Source organism: Nerophis lumbriciformis, linkage group LG04 (assembly GCF_033978685.3).
Source record: "Nerophis lumbriciformis linkage group LG04, RoL_Nlum_v2.1, whole genome shotgun sequence".
NCBI classification, from domain to species: domain Eukaryota; kingdom Metazoa; phylum Chordata; class Actinopteri; order Syngnathiformes; family Syngnathidae; genus Nerophis; species Nerophis lumbriciformis.
The window spans coordinates 39675601-39694610 of record NC_084551.2 but is presented as its reverse complement, the minus strand read 5'-3'; the positions used below and the strand labels follow the sequence as shown (position 1 = coordinate 39694610).

General features: G+C 38.7%; 1 protein-coding gene across 2 annotated transcripts in view; it reads right to left on the bottom strand.

Moving 5' to 3' along the window:
- Window positions 1-19010, bottom strand: part of galnt1 (UDP-N-acetyl-alpha-D-galactosamine:polypeptide N-acetylgalactosaminyltransferase 1) — a 139000-nt gene that overhangs the window by 55322 nt on the left and 64668 nt on the right. For both annotated transcript variants that reach the window (XM_061954810.1, XM_061954818.2), the window contains exon 2: window positions 7771-7885. The gene's annotated coding sequence lies outside the window, so the exon portion shown is untranslated. The remainder of the gene's footprint in view (window positions 1-7770; window positions 7886-19010) is intronic.

The following is a 19010-nucleotide window of genomic DNA, read 5'->3' as shown; positions in this document are numbered from 1 at the left end:
GCCTCAACTGGAGCAGAACGAGGCGCAGGCTAATATTAGGGAAGTGAAACAGAAGAAATTGGCCTTGGGCCTTGTCTCCATCGCTGCTTTGTGAAGTAGCTCGACAACGAAGACGCTCAGAGCGAAGAGGTTGGGGTCACTACATTTTCAGGTTGTGACCTGGACAGCACAACACACTGCAACACCACTGAGGAAGGAAGCCAGAGACCAGGAGACAGTAATCAAGAGATAATGTACATATATGTGCCATTGTACATCATGGCTGTCCTTGCATCGAGATTTTGGACTTCATCTATACAACAATGGCCGTTATAATGGCCAATTATACTAATTAAAATATGACGTCATCTAACCACCCCAAGCGCCACAATGGTACTGCAGAAACACTGCATTGTTTCACACACATTTATTTGTTGTGGTCCTCCACAAATAAATTTGGACCGTCATGACTAGATTTGCCGCTACTAGTTGGGCGGCGGTATGCATTGAACTCTGCATTTTAACACAGTTAATATGCGCAGCCTCGGCCCAAAAGTTTAGCTTTGACTAATTTGTTAGGGCAAAAGGCATCCCTCATTGCTCTGACTCTCCCACAGGTTCACGTACAAAAACCTTATTAGGACTTGTACGTCATCTGTATATGTATTCAAATTTGATCATCTTGTCGGCGCTACGCCAGGGCTGAAGCTAAGTTCGCTAAACAAGCCAAGTTTACCGTGCTTATTTGTTTATCCGAGTGTTTTATATATAAAAGCCCCTACACCTTGAAAATTAGTTTTTTTCCATGAAAATAAATGCAATTCATATATTGTATCAATGGATATACTGTGCACAGTGTATTATTTAAGCACTATTGGCCATTATTAGAAAAACATCTCAAATATCATAAAAATGTTCCTCTGTGCTTTATTTTGAAAAAGGTGCATCTGAGTTGCCTGTCAGCTTAAGCGCTACAGCTGTTCACGCACCTGATCGACCATGGAACAGACTTGGCACTCACAAGTTCAATAGAAATAATTTTACATCAATTAATGCATTTCTTGTTCAAGCCTGTGAAAACTACCCCAATTTTGACTATACCAGTAACATCTGACTTTACACCGTGTGCTTCTTCAAATCTCCATTTGGACATCTCTGTGTAGTTTGCATGATCTCCCTGTGCGTGTGTGGGTTTTCTTCGGGTACTCTGGCTTCCTCCTACATTCCAAAATTATGCAGGTTATGTTCATTGGAGACACTAAATTGTCCACAGGCCTGAACGTGAGTGTGAATGATTGTTTGTCTATATATGTGCCCTGCGATTGGCCCTGCTAATTTTCGTTAACCTGTCAATATGATGGTTCATTTTACATTAGCATTAAATTAGCGGCATTTGAGTCAATCCTCATCCTGTATCAATTGCATTGCTTTTTCAATTGATTCCAAACTGTATTAGTAATTTAACCTGATTCCTACATGTATGTGCACTTCATGTCTATATTGATTAGTGGGCTTAGTTTTACAGTGACTTGGTGACATTGTGGAGAATATCAATAAACCACCTCGAGTTCTTTTTTTCCATCTCTTCTTCAAAGGACCGTTTAGATACCCCCGCCATTCTACTCAACAAATGGTGGAGAAATATAAACTTACAGAAAAATGCAACTTAAAACATTTGCATGCATGTACAATACTTAAAATCTTTAGTATATCAGTATCTGGACTTATATTATTGGAATGGATTAAGCAAAGAAGTCAAACAATGTGCTAAGATGATGCAATTTAAGAGGCTGTTCAAACAAGTGTTTACAAAGTACAATAAAAAATAATTATGATGTTCGTCTTAAAATTATTGAAAAAAAGATATTATAAATGATAAATGGGTTGTACTTGTATAGCGCTTTTCTACCTTCAAGGTACTCAAAGTGCTTTGACACTACTTCCACATTTTACCCATTCACACACACATTCACACACTGATGGAGGGAGCTGCCATGCAAGGCGCTAACCAGCACCCATCAGGAGCAAGGGTGAAGTGTCTTGCTCAGGACACAACGGACATGACGAGGTTGGCACTAGGTGGGGATTGAACCAGGGACCCTCGGGTTGCGCACGGCCACTCTTCCACTGCCCCACGCCGTCCCAATATTCATGTCATTATGTAAATTTTAACTGACTCAACTGTTTATAATTGTAAGAGAACTGTTGTATTTAAAATTAATTTATGCAAATTATGTTAGATATTGAGAACAGGAAGTGAACAATATTTGTTAGTAATTGTTATGAGGTGGAAAAAGGGGTAGGATTAAATAAGCTCTGCTTCTTCCTAGTCTTTTTGGACATGTTAAAGGGGAACTGCACCTTTTTTGGAATGTAGCCTATCATTCACAATCATTATGAAAGACATGACGACCGATGTATTTTTTTATTGCATTCTAAATATCAATTTAATGTGATCAAAATACTGCTTACAATGGAGCCTATGGGATTCGCTCTATTCTGCCTATAAAAGCCCTAACAATAATATTTACCTATTCTGATAATTTTAAGCATTAAAAAAACACATTACAACATTTGCTTTTTTCCACTACATCATTGATTATCACTAACTACAGACTTTGTGAGAGCTAACAAACACAATAAAACATCACTTACTGTACAAGGGCTGCTGTCATTAGGATGCAAACTGACAGAATCTTGTTATATTCTCATTTAGATGAAGATTGAATTGTAATCCTCACGAAGAAAAGGGGGGTGGAACCAAGTGTTAGCGCTTATAATAACAATATTACTAATATTTGGTCAATATACTAGTCACAAAATGTAAATGGAGTATAGTTGGCGCTTTCTGGATTTTTATGGGCGTAACAAAGGACCTCCAATTGGCTACGCTGTAAGCGGACTTTTATTTACGTTTTTTCATGATTTAAAATGCATTAAAAAAAAGACATCCGTCGTCATGTCCTTCATAATGATTGTGAACAATAGGCAAAATTCCCAAAAAACGCAATTCCCCTTTAAGAGATATGAAAAAATATGTGAAATATACGATGTATCATGTTTAAATTGCATACATGTTTGAAATAAACTTCAACCAACCAACCACCACGTGTACAGTATATTGGCAATCTGGGGAAAACCCTGTCTACAGGACTCCTTTACTCATTCGGAGGAAGACATCCAGCGTGCCACCCACACTCAATGCCTTGCAAACAATCAAGGAAATCACAGCATTGGCTTTAACACATCAAACCGCACTAGCCACCCCGAAACACCGCTAGCATCGCAACGACAGCGCCCTGAAAGCCCATGAAGACGCCTGCGTTGCAAAAGAAGCTACCCAAAGCCATAAAGAAAGGCCCTTGGCTGTTGCTAACGCCGCTGTGTCCGAAAAGTGCAAAACGCCAGCCAGACAACCCTAAGGCCAAAGCCAAAGTGATTTCCCCCTACCAGGGCTGAAGACACTGGAACCTGTCAGCAAGCAGACCACCCGGAACCACAGTTTGTAATTCTGAGACTCCGCTATTTTCAAGATGTATGTTTGCCAGCAATATACGACGTGCAGTGATTGCCACACTCCTGCAAAGCTGACGAATGACAATAAGAACAAATGCTTCACTACTGAATGGTGGACCTGTGGACCAGAGAAGTGATGTCATATTTGGTAAGACAAATCTATAGTTACAGTTTGTCAAACCCACCTTTGTTTGAGTCTTCCTTACCTCCTGGTGTGCACAAACCTGAATCTAAATCTAAAAAAACCCAACCTCTAAATAAGTTATCAATATTGGTCTAGAAAAGCCGGAAAAATAATATCATGTATCCCTAAACCAGTGCTTTTCAATTATGTGTTGTCATGCCCCTTTTAAAACATAATTTTTTTCACGCCCTCCCCTAAATTGAAATACGAATGAGAACCTGATGATATTTATTCATTTATCCACATAAACCTGCATGCCACCTAGCTGAAGACTTGTGTATAGTCTTCTCACGACCCCCATTCACTCCCACTAGCCTCAAGTTACAGTGTCAATAAACAACGTTCAATATAAGCTAATGTTGCACATTTCTTATGACAAAAAAAGATAAGTTTTACCACTGAGTTTTGTGTCACCGCTAATTATATGACCATTGCCACAAATAGATTTCAGTCATTTGTTGAACACAGTTATGTTATGCCGTTTTGTGTACAGAATATTCCAACAATGTTTCCAAATTGTGCTATATAGGTCACATATGTTTTTTTAGACAAAGTAGAGTAGGCTCCCAGATGATAATCATATATTACTCAGAAATGTAAAATGTTACTCTGCCCTAACAATTTGTAAAGAGAAGGTTTTAAGTATAAGTCAGTACAAAAATGTGCAATACTTAACGAGTGATTTATAAGGAACATTGTGTTCATAAATACCTTAGTCACTTGTATTGTCCCTCGGTGGAAAATATGGTCAAAATCACACTATTTATGTCCACATAGTCTATAAACCCAGAGCACTAAAACAAGGATAAAGGGTAAAAACTAAAATGAGCAACTATTATGTAAATGTACATCTAAAAGATAATGAGAAAAAGAGGGGTAACCACCAAGACAAGAAAAAAAAACAAAGAGGGAAAGTGCCCACAGAAGCAAAAAAGTAGCAGCTAAAATTGATTAGCAATTTAAAGCTTGGCACAGGCACAAAGTGGAATCAAACACTCCAATCAGTCAGACATTCTCAGCCAAAATCAATACGTATTACTGTCACAAGGCTGCACCAGAACACACACAGAACATTTACTGTAATACTCCCTCCAACACTTTGCATGTCATTATTAAAAGACAAAAAAATCCATTATTATAACAAATGACACAAAATGCTAATTTGTGTAAACACACTGTTCTGAACACACATCCATATCAAGTGATAACACTGTGCGAGCGGTACGGTCGAAGCAGCAGGTTTGTGTCAGTGTATCAGCTGTTCCGAGCCTGCTGCTCCCACGCCTCCTTATTTCGCAATCAGGCTCTACCGGCAGGATTTAAATGGCTCTGTGGCATCACAGCCAGGCTTGCCCTGCCTACTAAGTACTTAAGTAGTCTACTCAGTATACTGTATATACCGATCATCAAAGTGTGAAAATGCTCCTTCTGCTGTACTTAACTTGACTCTTACTAGACCTGGGACCAATGTGACAGCACATTGTGTCCAAATAGTCTTACAGTTTGACTGAAATAAAATATGAATATTTGTACAAATGGAACACACATACACATGACTTAAACACTGTGTCAATTAGAAGAGGGGAGCCCGGGGGAAATTTGCGGACAGCAGTACATTTTTTAACGGCCTGCACCCTCAGAACATTCGCACAGTATTATTACAAAAAAACAAACAAAAAAACATTTTAAAAAATGGTCATTGCTCAAAAAATAACAATGAAGCAAAATGAATATAGTTATTTAAGGTGCCATATATAATAATTGAATGTCAAGTCATCATTAAATGGCCCTCATATGCCAAAAGGCATTAATAAATCATGTTCTTTTCGAATACGGGATATGCTCATTTCAAAATTAGATTTACAACCCCGAAATCTTGTTATTGTTTTCATTTGGATGCCCGGCCCTCCACTGTTTGACCAATTAGGCACCGGTTGCAAGTTAGGCACCGCCCTCTTCGTCGAGCTACTGCCACTGGTAAAGTTACTAAACATGTAAGACCTTAGTAAATCTAAAAGGCGTTGTTACGATTCACTACTTATTCATGACAAAGCCAGGAACAAAACAAGGATTTGTATCGGGGATGCCTTTGAAAGATGGAGACGATTGAAGGCGGAGAAGATTTTTTCATCTGACCCCAAACTTGCTCATTTCCTCCTTGATAGGTAAGTCGGGCATTTACGTTTTCTTATTACTTGCAAAGATGGAAATGGACATTTCATATGTAACTTATATTGTCCAATACAGTCTATGATCTTGTCTAACAAAGCTAGTATGTTCATGCAACAAATGCTTAGCATGCTAGCCCGGTCAATGACACATCGAAATATAGAGTAACGGGGGAAATATATGCCCGCTAGCCTGTATGTCGATGTGTCATCCAACTGACAAGGCAAAGTATATTTTCGACAAATAGACTCACGTGGATGAGGGGAGTGTCAGTGCCTATTTCGTTCTCAATATGCTGATACGCGGAGGAATTGCGTTCCAACATTAGCACGGCTAATTGCGGTTTCTGGTACTGTATGTGCATCAGGCACATATGGAGTGCTATTTGCTTGGCACAATATAATGCATTACATGTAATGATTTTCTACTTTGTGTACTGACACTATATGATTTATGCGTAACGTGGTGTTTGCGTAATGTGGGTTCATAGAATTGCACTCTGCATTGAAAGATGGTGATGTGCGTACATGGAAGAGAATGCAGTGCTTCAGGTTGGATGCAACATGGAGTTATGCTGAACGAAATGTGGCGGTAATTGTACTGTTGGCCTTGGCTTGCCATCAATGTAGGCCTATGCGATATATAATATATAATATATTATTATATATAATAATTTTGATGGTGGTCCGTGTGGTCAAACTAGACAGTCTGTCCGACTACTGACGAAAATATTGCTGCGTAACTTTACAAATCCATTTGGCTCATCGACATCAGTAAAATGTGGCATAATTACTTAGTAAACCATCTTGCAAGAAGCATAAACAAGAGAAACCTACAGCGTAGGACTCGTCGATTGTCATTTGGAGTTCCTTGGAGTAGGATTCGGATTTGGCTGCGTATCTGGCAACCTCAGTCATGGAGAGTGGGAGGGGACTACATCATTTTGACTGTGATTGCAGTACCATTTCTGGCCACAGTACTACATATGGCACCTTTAATTATTGACCTATTGAAGGTTTCAATTACTTCACATCAAATATTCCACTTCGAAATATTTTTTGCGGAAAAAATTGTATATTGTGTGTATTTCGTTAGATTTTTTTTTTTAAACTTGCATTGCTCAAAAAAGAATCAATGTTGTTATGGATTATTGAGTCATTTAAGGGTCCAATTATTTCATATCAAATATTCCACTTCGTATTTTTTAGGGGGGGAACGGTAAATGGGTTAATGGGTTATACTTGTATAGCGCTATTCTACTTTCAAGGTACTTAAAGCGCTTTGACACTATTTCCACATTCACCTATTCACACACTGATGGCAGGAGCTGCCATGCAAGGCCCTAACCACCCTAATCAGGAGCAAGGGTGAAGTGTCTTTCTCAAGGACACAGCAGACGTGACTAAGACAGCGGAAGCTGGGAATCGAAGCAGGAACCCTGAAGTTGCTGTTTTTGCCATAAAAACAGGGTTTTCTCTGACAAAAATGGCAGAACATATTTAAAAAATAATAATATTGACAGATTTGAAGTTGATCTAGAGCTTTAACTGTTGAACAATAAAAAATAAAAAAATAAATTACTTATTTGGTTTTTAAAAAAATGAAAAATATTAAAGGGCCTCCCATGCTTGTTTTTGCCATAAAAATAAGGTTTTCTCTGACAAAAATGGCAGAACATATTTAAAAAATAATAATATTGACAGATTTGAAGTTGATCTAGAGCTTTAACTGTTGAACAATAAAAAATAAAAAATAAAAAATTACTTATTTGGTTTTTAAAAAATGAAAAATATTAAAGGGCCTTCCATGCTTAAAATTTTCAGCGTGCGGCCCTGAATGGAAAAATGTTTGGACACCCCTAAACTAGAATGACCTGACATGATGTTCCATTTCATATTATTCAATAATCCCGATGCTCATACCTATCCAGGTGACAAGGGGGGTCTCTGGTCAGATATTTGAGAGGGGCTCCACCAGCAGAGAGGGCAGAGCGTCAGAGATGCCACTTCCTCCTTTGCTTGTCACTCAAACATGCCCCTGGAGGAGACAAGAGAAAAAAAAGACACAAATGAAACAGATGCAGTGTGCTAATTGTCGACCAGTTGCTGTCCCAGTCTTTTTAAAAGGAGGGCAGAACAGTGAACTATTGTGAAAGATCACATTTGCTATCAAACTGGATCTTTTATTTTGTAGTATTAAGTCAAGTCTTAAATCTTGTCCATCCATCCATCCATCCTTTTTCTACCGCTTGTCCATTTTGGTGTCGCGAGGAGTGCTGGAGCCTATCTCAGCTGCATTCGGGCGAAGGGTGGTAAGTCGTGTAATTCATGGATTGATCAAAGCACTTATACAATTAAGTGCACATAAATATGGTAATTTGGTGTTGTCAGTTACAGACGTGGAAGCTGTAAGTTTGATGATTTTACTTTCTTACAGCGAATAGGCCAGGGGTCGGCAACCCGCGGCTCCGGTTTGATCACTCTGATGCGGCTCAGCTGCATACTTGCCGACCCTCCCGATTTTCCTGGGAGATTTCCGGATTTCGGTGCTTCTCGCAGAAAACTCCCGGGATTAATATTCTCCGATTTTCACCCTTACAATAATAATAAGGGCGTGCCATGATTGTACAGCATTTAGCACCCTCTACAATCTGTACAAACAGCGTGCCAGCTCAACCTTTTGTTGTATGCATCTTCTACTTGCACACGCAAGTGACAGCAAGGCATACTTGGTCAACAGCCACACAGGTTACACTGACGGTGTGTCCACATAAAACAACTTTAACACTCTTACTAATAATGCGCCACACTTTGAACCAAAACCAAACAAGAATGACAAACACATTTCGGGAGAACATCTGCACCGTAACACAACTTAAACACAACAGAACAAATACCCAGAATCCCATGCAGCCCTGACTCTTCCGGGTTACATTATACACCCCTGCTACCACCAAACCCCGCCCCCACCCCAACCCTGCTCCCCCACACATCAACCCCGCCCCCTATGTGCGTCAGTTGAGGTGGGCGGGGTTTGGTAGCGGGGGTGTATAATGTAGCCCGGAAGAGTTAGGGCTGCATGGGATTCTGGGTATTTGTTCTGTTGTGTTTATGTAGTGTTACGGTGCAGATGGTCTCCCGAAATGTGTTTGTCATTCTTGTTTGGTGTGGGTTCACAGTGTGGCGCATTATTAGTAAGAGTGTTAAAGTTTTTTATACCGCCACCGTCAGTGTAACCTGTGTGGTTGTTGAACAAGTATGCCTTGCTGTCGCTTACGTGAGCAAGCAGAATCCCCATACAACGTGTGGCTGGGCCATCACGGCACGTTCGAGAGAATAGTTGCCCTGAAAGTCGTAGTCTACCGGAAAAATCAGGAGGGATGACAAGTATGACGCCGTCAAGCGCCATTCATATAAAACTCGCGGGCCGCACTAACATTCAATTTTCATATTAAGGTGTGGGCCGCATGTCTGAGACCCTTGGTTTATACATAGCACAATGCAAAAAAAAACTTTGTATGCAGTGTTATTTCATTTTAAATTTCAAAAGATTTTTGTGGCTCCCATTGTTTTCTGTAATTTGTGAAACTGGTCAAAATGGCTCTTTGAGTGGTAAAGGTTGCCAACCCCTGGAATAGGCTAACCCAGGGGTGTGAAACTAATTTTACTTCAGGGGCCGCATGGGGGAAAATGTATTCCCACGCCGAGAAGATGCGCCACGTTCAGTTACATCAAGGGGAAACGCTAAACACTAAATAGATATTAACATTTGTCCACTAAACTGTGCTAACTTATGAACATGGTTTGTATATATTTTAAAAAAAAGTATTAAACAAAAATCACAACATTTTAATCAATCAATCAATCAATTCCTTTATTGTCATTGTCATAATAACACTTAAGTCATACATGAACAACAAGATTTTGTTTGAGCTTTGTCCAGCACCATAGAAACTGCATTGATGTGCAGGTTGACAATAGTTAACCTGCACATCAATGCGGTTTTCTATGCATTGATCAAATGGTTGAAAATGTTTGGATTGCTGGATAATAGGGCTGCCGACTCAGCTGCCTGTTTAGTGCGCAAGCAAACTTACCTGTTTGCGTGCACTGTGCCTCGCCATGGGTATACTGGACTAATACAAAGTAAAATCCCACAAGTCAGTGGTGAGTATATCCTGTCTGATTTAGTGTGCAAACAAGCAATTTGGGAGGGAGAGAGCGGCGGGGGGTAAGGGGGTGTGTCGGTGGGGTGTACATGAGCTATCAGGTGCAACCATCTTTTTCCACATAGGAAGCCAGCAGCTTATTGAACAAACAGTCCCACTCACATGCTACTTAGCATTAGGGATGCAACGGTATTCTGCAAAATTCAGGGCTGTTTGGTCCACACTAAGGCTGAAACGACGCGTCGACGTAGTCAACGTCATCGGTTACGTAAATACGTCGACGCCATTTTTGTGCGTCGATGCGTCGCATATTTACGTCACACTACTGTCATGGCGGATCGCAAAGCAGACGGTGCGAGCGAGGGGAAAAAAGCACGCCAAAAGTCATCAAAAGTGTGGGAGTATTTCAATAAACGGCCTAATAATGTTGTTGTATGCACACTGTGTCGAGCGGAAATGGCCTATCATAGCAGCACAACGGCTATGAACGAACATTTGAAAAGAAAACCGACAGCGTTCTTGCCATCACCATTAACTAGTCAATCGTCCGCGTGAGTATACGTTGTCATCATTACACAAAAACATGAATGTGTCATTTGTATCTGCGTTGTAAATTCATAAACTAAAGCACCGTTTCGCTCTGAGAGGTGCGTTTGGCGTGCCTGTTCAGTGTTTACAAAGACGCGCTCCTCTTTAACGCTGTGGAGAGGCGGGACCGGCGAGCGACGCGAGGTGGGGCGCGCCGGGAGCGACGCCTCAATCGTGCCCAGGTGCGCGATCCGCGCACCTGGGCACGATCATCCAATCTCCTTTCGCTGAAGAAAAGGGGAGCAGCAGAGAGAAAGGGAAGAGAGACTGGAAGGAGCCAGAGTGAAGCTGACATGGAGCGAGAGAGGAGGAGAGACAGAGACAGAGGACGACGAGCGAGCGAGGAAGAGGAGCTGAAAAGCGAGGAAAGAAAGAGAAAAGAGTTGGAAGAGAAAAGACTTTGTGGAAAATTAAAAGATTGTAAACCTGGCAAAGCCGTCTGGCGTTCAGTCTGTCGGTCCTGAAAGAACCCCACGGCACAAGACGTGTCACAAACGCTAACGTTAATTAGTTGTGCAAATACCTTTTACAACATTAACGGTTACATATACTATGTACAAACGAACAATTAACTTTCCCTTTAATCATACTATCATTGTTGTGTTATTAAGCAAAATAAGCAATACTTTTACTTTTGTTGAAATGTTTACACTGTTGTTACAGAATATTTTGTTTTGCACTATTTTGTATTGGATGTTTATCTTTATTTTTGCACATTTTAGCAAATAAGCAATACTTTTAATTTTGTTGAAATGTTTACATTGTTACAGATTATTTTCCTTTTGCACTTTTTTGTATTGGATGTTTATCTTTATTTTTGCACATTTTAAAGCAAAATAAGCAATACTTTTACTTTTGAAATGCTTATACTATTACAGAATATTAAGATTTGCACTGGATGTTTACTTTTATATTTGCACATTAAAAAGCAAATAAGCTACTTTTAATTTTGTTAAATGTTAAAAGTTTTAAATGTTTACATTGTTACAGAATATTTTGTCATGTTGTCAATGTTGACTGAGTGGCCATACTTTTTTTTTTTTGTAAATAAAAGCCATGCCTTTTGAAAAAACTGGCCTATATTTATTTTTTCATCTTCATTTTAAATAAAAAAAAAAAAAAATCGGTAAAAGGAAAAATAATCTATAGATTAATCGAAAAAAAATAATCTATAGATTAACCGATTAATCGAAAAAATAATCTATAGATTAATCGATAGAAAAATAATCGTTAGCTGCAGCCTTAGTCCACACTGCACGAGACAATACGCAGTTCTTGTGTGCATGTGTGCGTGTTTGTGTGTGTGCACAAGCGTGCCTGTCCAGGGAATCAAAAAGCCTTCCCAACGACAAAATGTCCAATCACCGATGTGCTTCTACCCCTTCAAATTGTTGTAGGTGGAGCCCAGAATAATAAAAAAAAAAGATTTATGCCCAGCACTAGCATAGATGTAGAAAGACAGCATTTTGATTTTGATTTCACCGCTGCCGCTGCAATTTTGCCCACAATGCAGACTCGCAGGCACAGAGTGTCTATATGACTTAACTATCCAGAAGGGGAGATAAAAACATACATATTAATTAATCTGAATTAAATTAATCTGAAGAAAAAAAAATGTACATGTAAATATTTTTTGAGTCATACTTTTATGTGTTTGCGCTGATTCAACTCTTCAGATATAGTTTAGTTTAGTTTATTATTTCTTCGGTCAGTGGTCAACAAAATAAACGAACAGTTTTACATAAACAAACAGTTGTACATTCAGAAATTAACAATGTTACAGACCGAAAGGGTTTAGGCTGAAGTTGAGCACTTATTTCGCCTAACCCTATAAACAATCTCAAATACAAAATGAGCTTCCGAGAAATATGAAATTTCCTTTACACAACATAAACACTGTTCAAATAAATACATAGTAAGTATTATAGCAAATAGTGCTCTACAGACATTTTTGATCAAATAATTTTTGGCTTTGTGGAGAAAACCCTTTTGGTTCTGAAATGATCATTAAACTTCTTGTTTGTGTATTTCAGACTACTTCAAATATTTTCATTTAAAAAAAACTCGGTAATCTGGATCACTCCTTGCCGTTTGCCAAATCACTAGTAAAAGCACTGGAGGAACAAAAGCCATTTACCATTTGATAGTGTTGTTTCCTAGTAACTGTAAGTTGAAAAAAACAGTATTCAGTACACCAGAGATACTGCTAACAAACAGTAAAGACAGAACTTTGATAAGAAAAACATGTTGTTCTCTTTACACTTTTTACAACGGTACAAAAAAGAACCAAAAAACATGGCCCAAGAACTGAGGTGCGGACCGTACCGTGGGTTACCTGTAGAAATATGTTGTTGAAGAGGTACTGTAAGGCCCTGCTGAATGAATGAAGTAATTAATTATATATACAAGCTCAAAAACCAGCTACAAACTACATTTTCTGACAAAACAGAAGGTGATCATACTTTTAAGACAGAGTAAGTTTTCCTAGAAAAGAAAAGGTGGATGTACCATAGATACAAAAAAAAGGTAAAACCACAAACATTTTTTGATTTTACAACAGTACATAAATGGGACATATTTGATAACATTATTATGAAAGTGGCCCTGCGATGAGGTGGCGACTTGTACCCCGCCTTCCGCCCGATTGTAGCTGAGATAGGCTCCAGCGGCCCCCGCGACCCCAAAGGGAATAAGCGGTAGAAAATGGATGGATGGATATTATGAAAGTAAAATATTTAATTATTTTGTTATTTTCGTAACGAGCAACCCGTATTAACATTGATTAGAGCATATGAACTTAGGTTTAAAAAACCCCTCCAAAGGCATCAATCCCTCATCTAGTGTGAAGGACAACGCATGTCCCTGTTTTATGTGATATTTGGCTTCTACTATGTTGGACAAGTGTGCATATGGATAAAGTGGATCAAGTGCACAACAGTGTTTTTGGAGATGCACACAACTCATTAGGCATAAAGCGACAGACACACAAAACAGAATATTCTTGGTAAAACTTAACAAAAGCACTTTTGACACGAACTGACTAAAGTTCTGTCTGAAGCCTAGCTTTTGACCAACACACTTCCAATACACTATCTTAGGAGAAAACAATACAGTATTTGAAATAGTATAATATAGGCCATTTAACCAATGATGTCAGATGAAGACTGGACTCAATGTGGCTGATTAAATAACATATTTTTTGACCCCCAAGAATGATCACAGGCAGTTTTAGGTACTAAGTTTCTAGTGCACCAGGCTGAAAGGCGTCGCCTCTCTCAAGCACCCATCTGGAAAACGGTGCCTTGAATGAAACTCAAAATGAAAACCCAAATTGTTTTGTTTGCACCTCAGTGAGGCAATAAAACAAATACAGGAGACCACGACAAAAATGCGCTACTATACGACCTGAAACAACATATGCACATCACTTACGTATATGTGACGTAATCAGACAGTCAGTGTCACAATCCATATTTCCAATCCACCTACACCTTATCAGTGGAAATGCATCATCATTTAGAAAATACCAGTGGAATCAGTGGAAATGCATCATCGTTTAGAAAATACCAAGTGGACCTTAAAAAGTGTCAATGTTTTACTCCTTGCGTTAATCTGCTTTCTGTCCTTTAAGCACACTTAAGGTCAAATGTAACCATGCTGCACGGCTTGATGTGGGATGAAACGCGATGACGAAGCAGGAGGGTGGAGAGATTGACAAGTTAGAGCTGCTCATTTCACGAGATTAATCTGCTATTTTTGAAAAATCCACAGAGAATGAAGATGAGAGGGAATGTGACTCAGTGGGCATGTGTGTATGTGTGTGTGTTAGTCCTTGGCCTACTTTAAATCCAAGTCATCATTCTGGCCTATCAGGGCTTGATTTTGCCAGACTGTGTGTGTTATATTACAAGAAGCATGATATCATAAATCTCTTCCTGCCAGCCCACACACTCACTGCATTAGTGATGGTTATGCTGCAGTGCAGGTGTGTTTTAGAATGCCACCAAGGGAGTCTTGCCTGTCCCCCTTTCAGCTGAGTCACGATCCCCCAATAACTCCTACCCTTTACTTCATCTCCATCGGATATCTTTTGTCACTGTTACTCTTTTTCTTACACACCTCCACAAAGCTTGAATGGCAGGATTGTGAACCAGTTGTAAATTGGACAAGCAAGAGCCTCTATAAATAATTAACACGCACACACACACACACACACACACATACACACAGTGCAGCGCAAATAGCAAAGCAGCTCTATCACTGTCTGCGGATCAAACGGTTTGCTCGCCGTCTGTCCGATGCTGCAGTGCTGTGTGTTAAGCAGGGAAAGAAAATCAATAACAAAGGGGAAAACAATAAGAGTGACACATCGAGGATGAGCACACAAACTCTATACACTATAATGAAAAAACATATTGACATACCACAAGGGTTTCAACCAGTGTAATGAAACCTAAGCAGCCCATCTGGCTTAGGCTGGCTGCCAAATAGGCCTAAGCATCTGGGAGTGAGATGAAAACAAAATGTATTTCTCTGATGTTTGTCCAAACTAACCTCCAAAATGCCCACAGAACAGGTTGTGTGTAGAATGTTAGTAAGTGCAAATCAGAGATCAACCGATATGTTTTTTTCAGCGCCGATACCAACACCCATTATTGGTAGTCAAGGAGGTTGATAAGTGATATTTGGAGGCGATATTAATTTACAGCGAAAGTTAGCTAAACATGAATAGTATACATCTGTAAAGAGCTGGACAAGGTTTTAAGTTTTTTTGGGGTTTTTTAAACGTCGGACCAGTAGCGATTAGCGAAAGGTTTGCGTCTACTAAAACACGTGCAAACTTGATAGCCCATGCAAAGTTGATCTGCTAAACCTGTGCAAAGTGGATTGCCTCTGTTAAATTAGCAGAATAAGATGCGCAACCCATGTCTTGTCTTTATTATGTGCAAAATATATGCTTATTAGAAAAACGCCCACAATAATGGGAGGAGAAAATGCAAATATAATTATAAAGCACGCGCAATGGGATTTATCAACACTCATCACCGTTTTGCTAGCAATATTTAGCGTTTTTCAGCACGTCTGAAAAGTATGTGCGAACTGACAAGTTACACGCACAGCTGCAGGATTGGTGTTCGCCCTGCAAAGACAGACAAGGAACAAAATCCTCCATCCTATGTGTGTGTGTGTGTGTGTGTGTCAACATATTTGCCTGGTTTGACAGCAAAAAAACATATTAGACATGTTATCTATACAGCAACATCCTTTTGTAAATTTGTAGACGCATACTTGGTGAGTTGAAGGGCTGACTAAAACAAATTAATCGATTTAACGGCATTTGTTTATTCATTTAGAATATATATATCAACAACAAATTCCTATATGATAAAGAAATATTGAAGTATGGATTTTTTTGTCTCTTCCGCCCAGTAAGTGCAGCTTCTCTCTCATGTAGCTCACAAAAAAAAGTGGGTTTCATTGTGATGCACCAGACTGCTCCTAAAATGCCCATAAAAAAATGGTACATGTCTGCTGGTTGTTTGAAAACACAGCCAAACGCCACAAGTAGCAGCATGATAACATGGGTATACAGTAAATGATCCATTATCTCCATGATGAAACCAGTGCAGTACACACAAAAACCTCTTTTAAAAAAGGCGTTCTGCAGCACTTACAGCACGTGCAATGTTAGTAGATAGCACGCAACACGCCTACTAATAGTACACACAATTGTTTTCAATTGTTTAGCATGTTGTATTTAAATCTTAGTACAATCAGGCCCATAATGTTTTATGCGGTGCTAATGTTGTGGTTTATTTAGCACAAAAAAACCATCAAACACCTTTATTATGTGTGTTTTATGCTGCGGGTCATGGGAGCATCAACATTTGCAATTTAAAATATGGGAAATCTCCTGGAAAAATTGGTCAAAATATGGGATTTCCCTACATCACAATATCACCATCTACTCAATTTTATAGCAGTCAATAGATGTAATACATTCTAAGGGTTCCTCAACATTGTAAGGTTTCCTTGTGAGGAACACTGAAATATTACAAACATTTAAATAAAACTATATCTGGGCTCCTTTTACATAGTTTATAGTTAAGACATTTTTTAAGTTGGCTGACATAATTTCTTCCTCAATTTTATCCACTTCACTGAATATTTTTTCTGCGATGAGGTGGCGACTTGCCCAGGCTGTACCCCGCCTACCGCCCGAATGCAGCTGAGATAGGCTCCAGCGACCCCCCCGCGACCCTGAAAGGGACAAGCGGTAGAAAATGAATGGATGGATGGATGGATGAATATATTTTTAAATACGAAATACTGATATCATATGTGTGTGTATATTATATCTGCTGATGTAATTTGCTGTTCAGTAGTTGTAAAAAAAAAAAAAGGCAGATACCGATATACGTCAAAATTGGTCCATCAGGAATCGATATAGACTGATATTAACAAAAAACATACTGAATCATGCAGTTAAATACCCAACATTATGGCCTCTTCCCATGCCAACACAGGTTTTCTGTGGTTACCCGGTTGTTTCCAGTTGTGTAAGTAAGTAGCTAACACAAGATCTGATTTTGGTCCCAAGATGCTATATGGTTGCTGCCCAATGCAATCAGGGACTAGTTAAATGCAAATGACACATAATGTACCTTGAACTGAAACTCATGTTTAACTAAGTGACAAGAAAGGAACCTAGAAAGAGGGTGCAACTGTGTGACCAAGATGCTAGGTCCTCTTACACCCACCCCAGCTCAATGTGGCTACAGAAGACAAACTATTCTCCAAAACAGACCTCCTTCCATTTAGTCTGGGTCCACGTCATTTCTGTCCTACACCCAAAAGGCCAACAACTGAGAGACACTAACAAACTGGACAGGTGATAAAACAACTCAACTCTCGACTTGCAAAAAATGGTGACAGGGTATAATTATATCTGTACAATACTGTGTAAGGTAGAATTAGCCTGATATAAATTTGATGGCACAGGCAATGGTCAATAAAGTTTGAAGGGAAAAAAGGAGGGAGTGTGAGTCAAGATATACCATCCAGCCTTGACAATGACTCTGTAACTGTGTGACCAACCAGCCATGGCCAAGCATTAAAACCAACAGTTCCACTCTATCTTTAGAGACAGAAAGAAGGGTGAGGAGCTGGAAAATATGAGTGTAAAGGTCACGAAAGCTATAGTTCCACCCAGCCATCCAATTCAATTCATTTCATGTTGGCAAAGGCTGATCAGTATAGGGGTGCCAGAAAAAACTGTTCCAAATTTGAATCCTGATTCTTATGTATTACAATTCAGAAATGATTCAGAATGTTTTAAATATCAAGAAAGGCATCTCCTTGCCTGCGTTATAATTTATATAGCAAACAATGTATTGCGTGAATCAATTTAAATCAGGAAGTATGTTCAATCGAAAATCAATTCTGAATTAAACTGTCGCCCCAAAAAATGAATCATGGGTTGTTGTAAGATCCACATTCTGACTGATCAGGGTTGTGTTTTCACCACAGGGTGAGCTAGCTGGTTCTACTACATACATACAAGTATGACAAATCAAATAGCAGCATAGTGCGTGTGCAACTTGCCAATTAATTACACACAAAAAAGAAACACACCACAATACAGGACTGTGTATTAACAATAGGGCTGGGCAATAAAACAATATCGATATATACAGTCATCCCTGGTTATCGCTGTTAATTAGTTACGGACATGACCTCGATAAATTAATTTACGTGAAGTAGGAATCAATAAATACATTTTTTTAGACCTATATATATATATATATATATATATATATATATATATATATATATATATATATATATATATATATATATATATAATTAGATGCATTGCAATTAGAACATGGGACGGTTATAGAATCAATTAGTAAACGTCAATAATCGATAATCGATTTTTTTATTGTAAAAAAAGTAATGCAGACAGTCCTACAATTTTGCTGACTGCAGCAAGCCACCTCACCGAGAGATCAGATCAGCTCCTTTATTATCGGGCACCAAATTAATTTAACGGTTTCTTATTCCAAATGAGTTGGGTTTTTTTAAGTTGCAAATGATAAACGCTTATTTAGTGAAACGAAAAGAAATGTAAAACTGCATCAATTTACAAACATAAATTAAAGAGGCATCAATAATCGATTTTTAATCAAATCATAGCTCCTGAATTGTAATCGTGAGGTGCCCAAAGATTCTCACCTCTAATACATACATACATATACACATATATATGTACATACATATGTAAAAAAAAAAAAAATATATATATATATATATATATATATATATATATACTGTATATATACACTGTGTGTATATATATATACATATATATATATAAATATGTGCATATATAAATATATATAT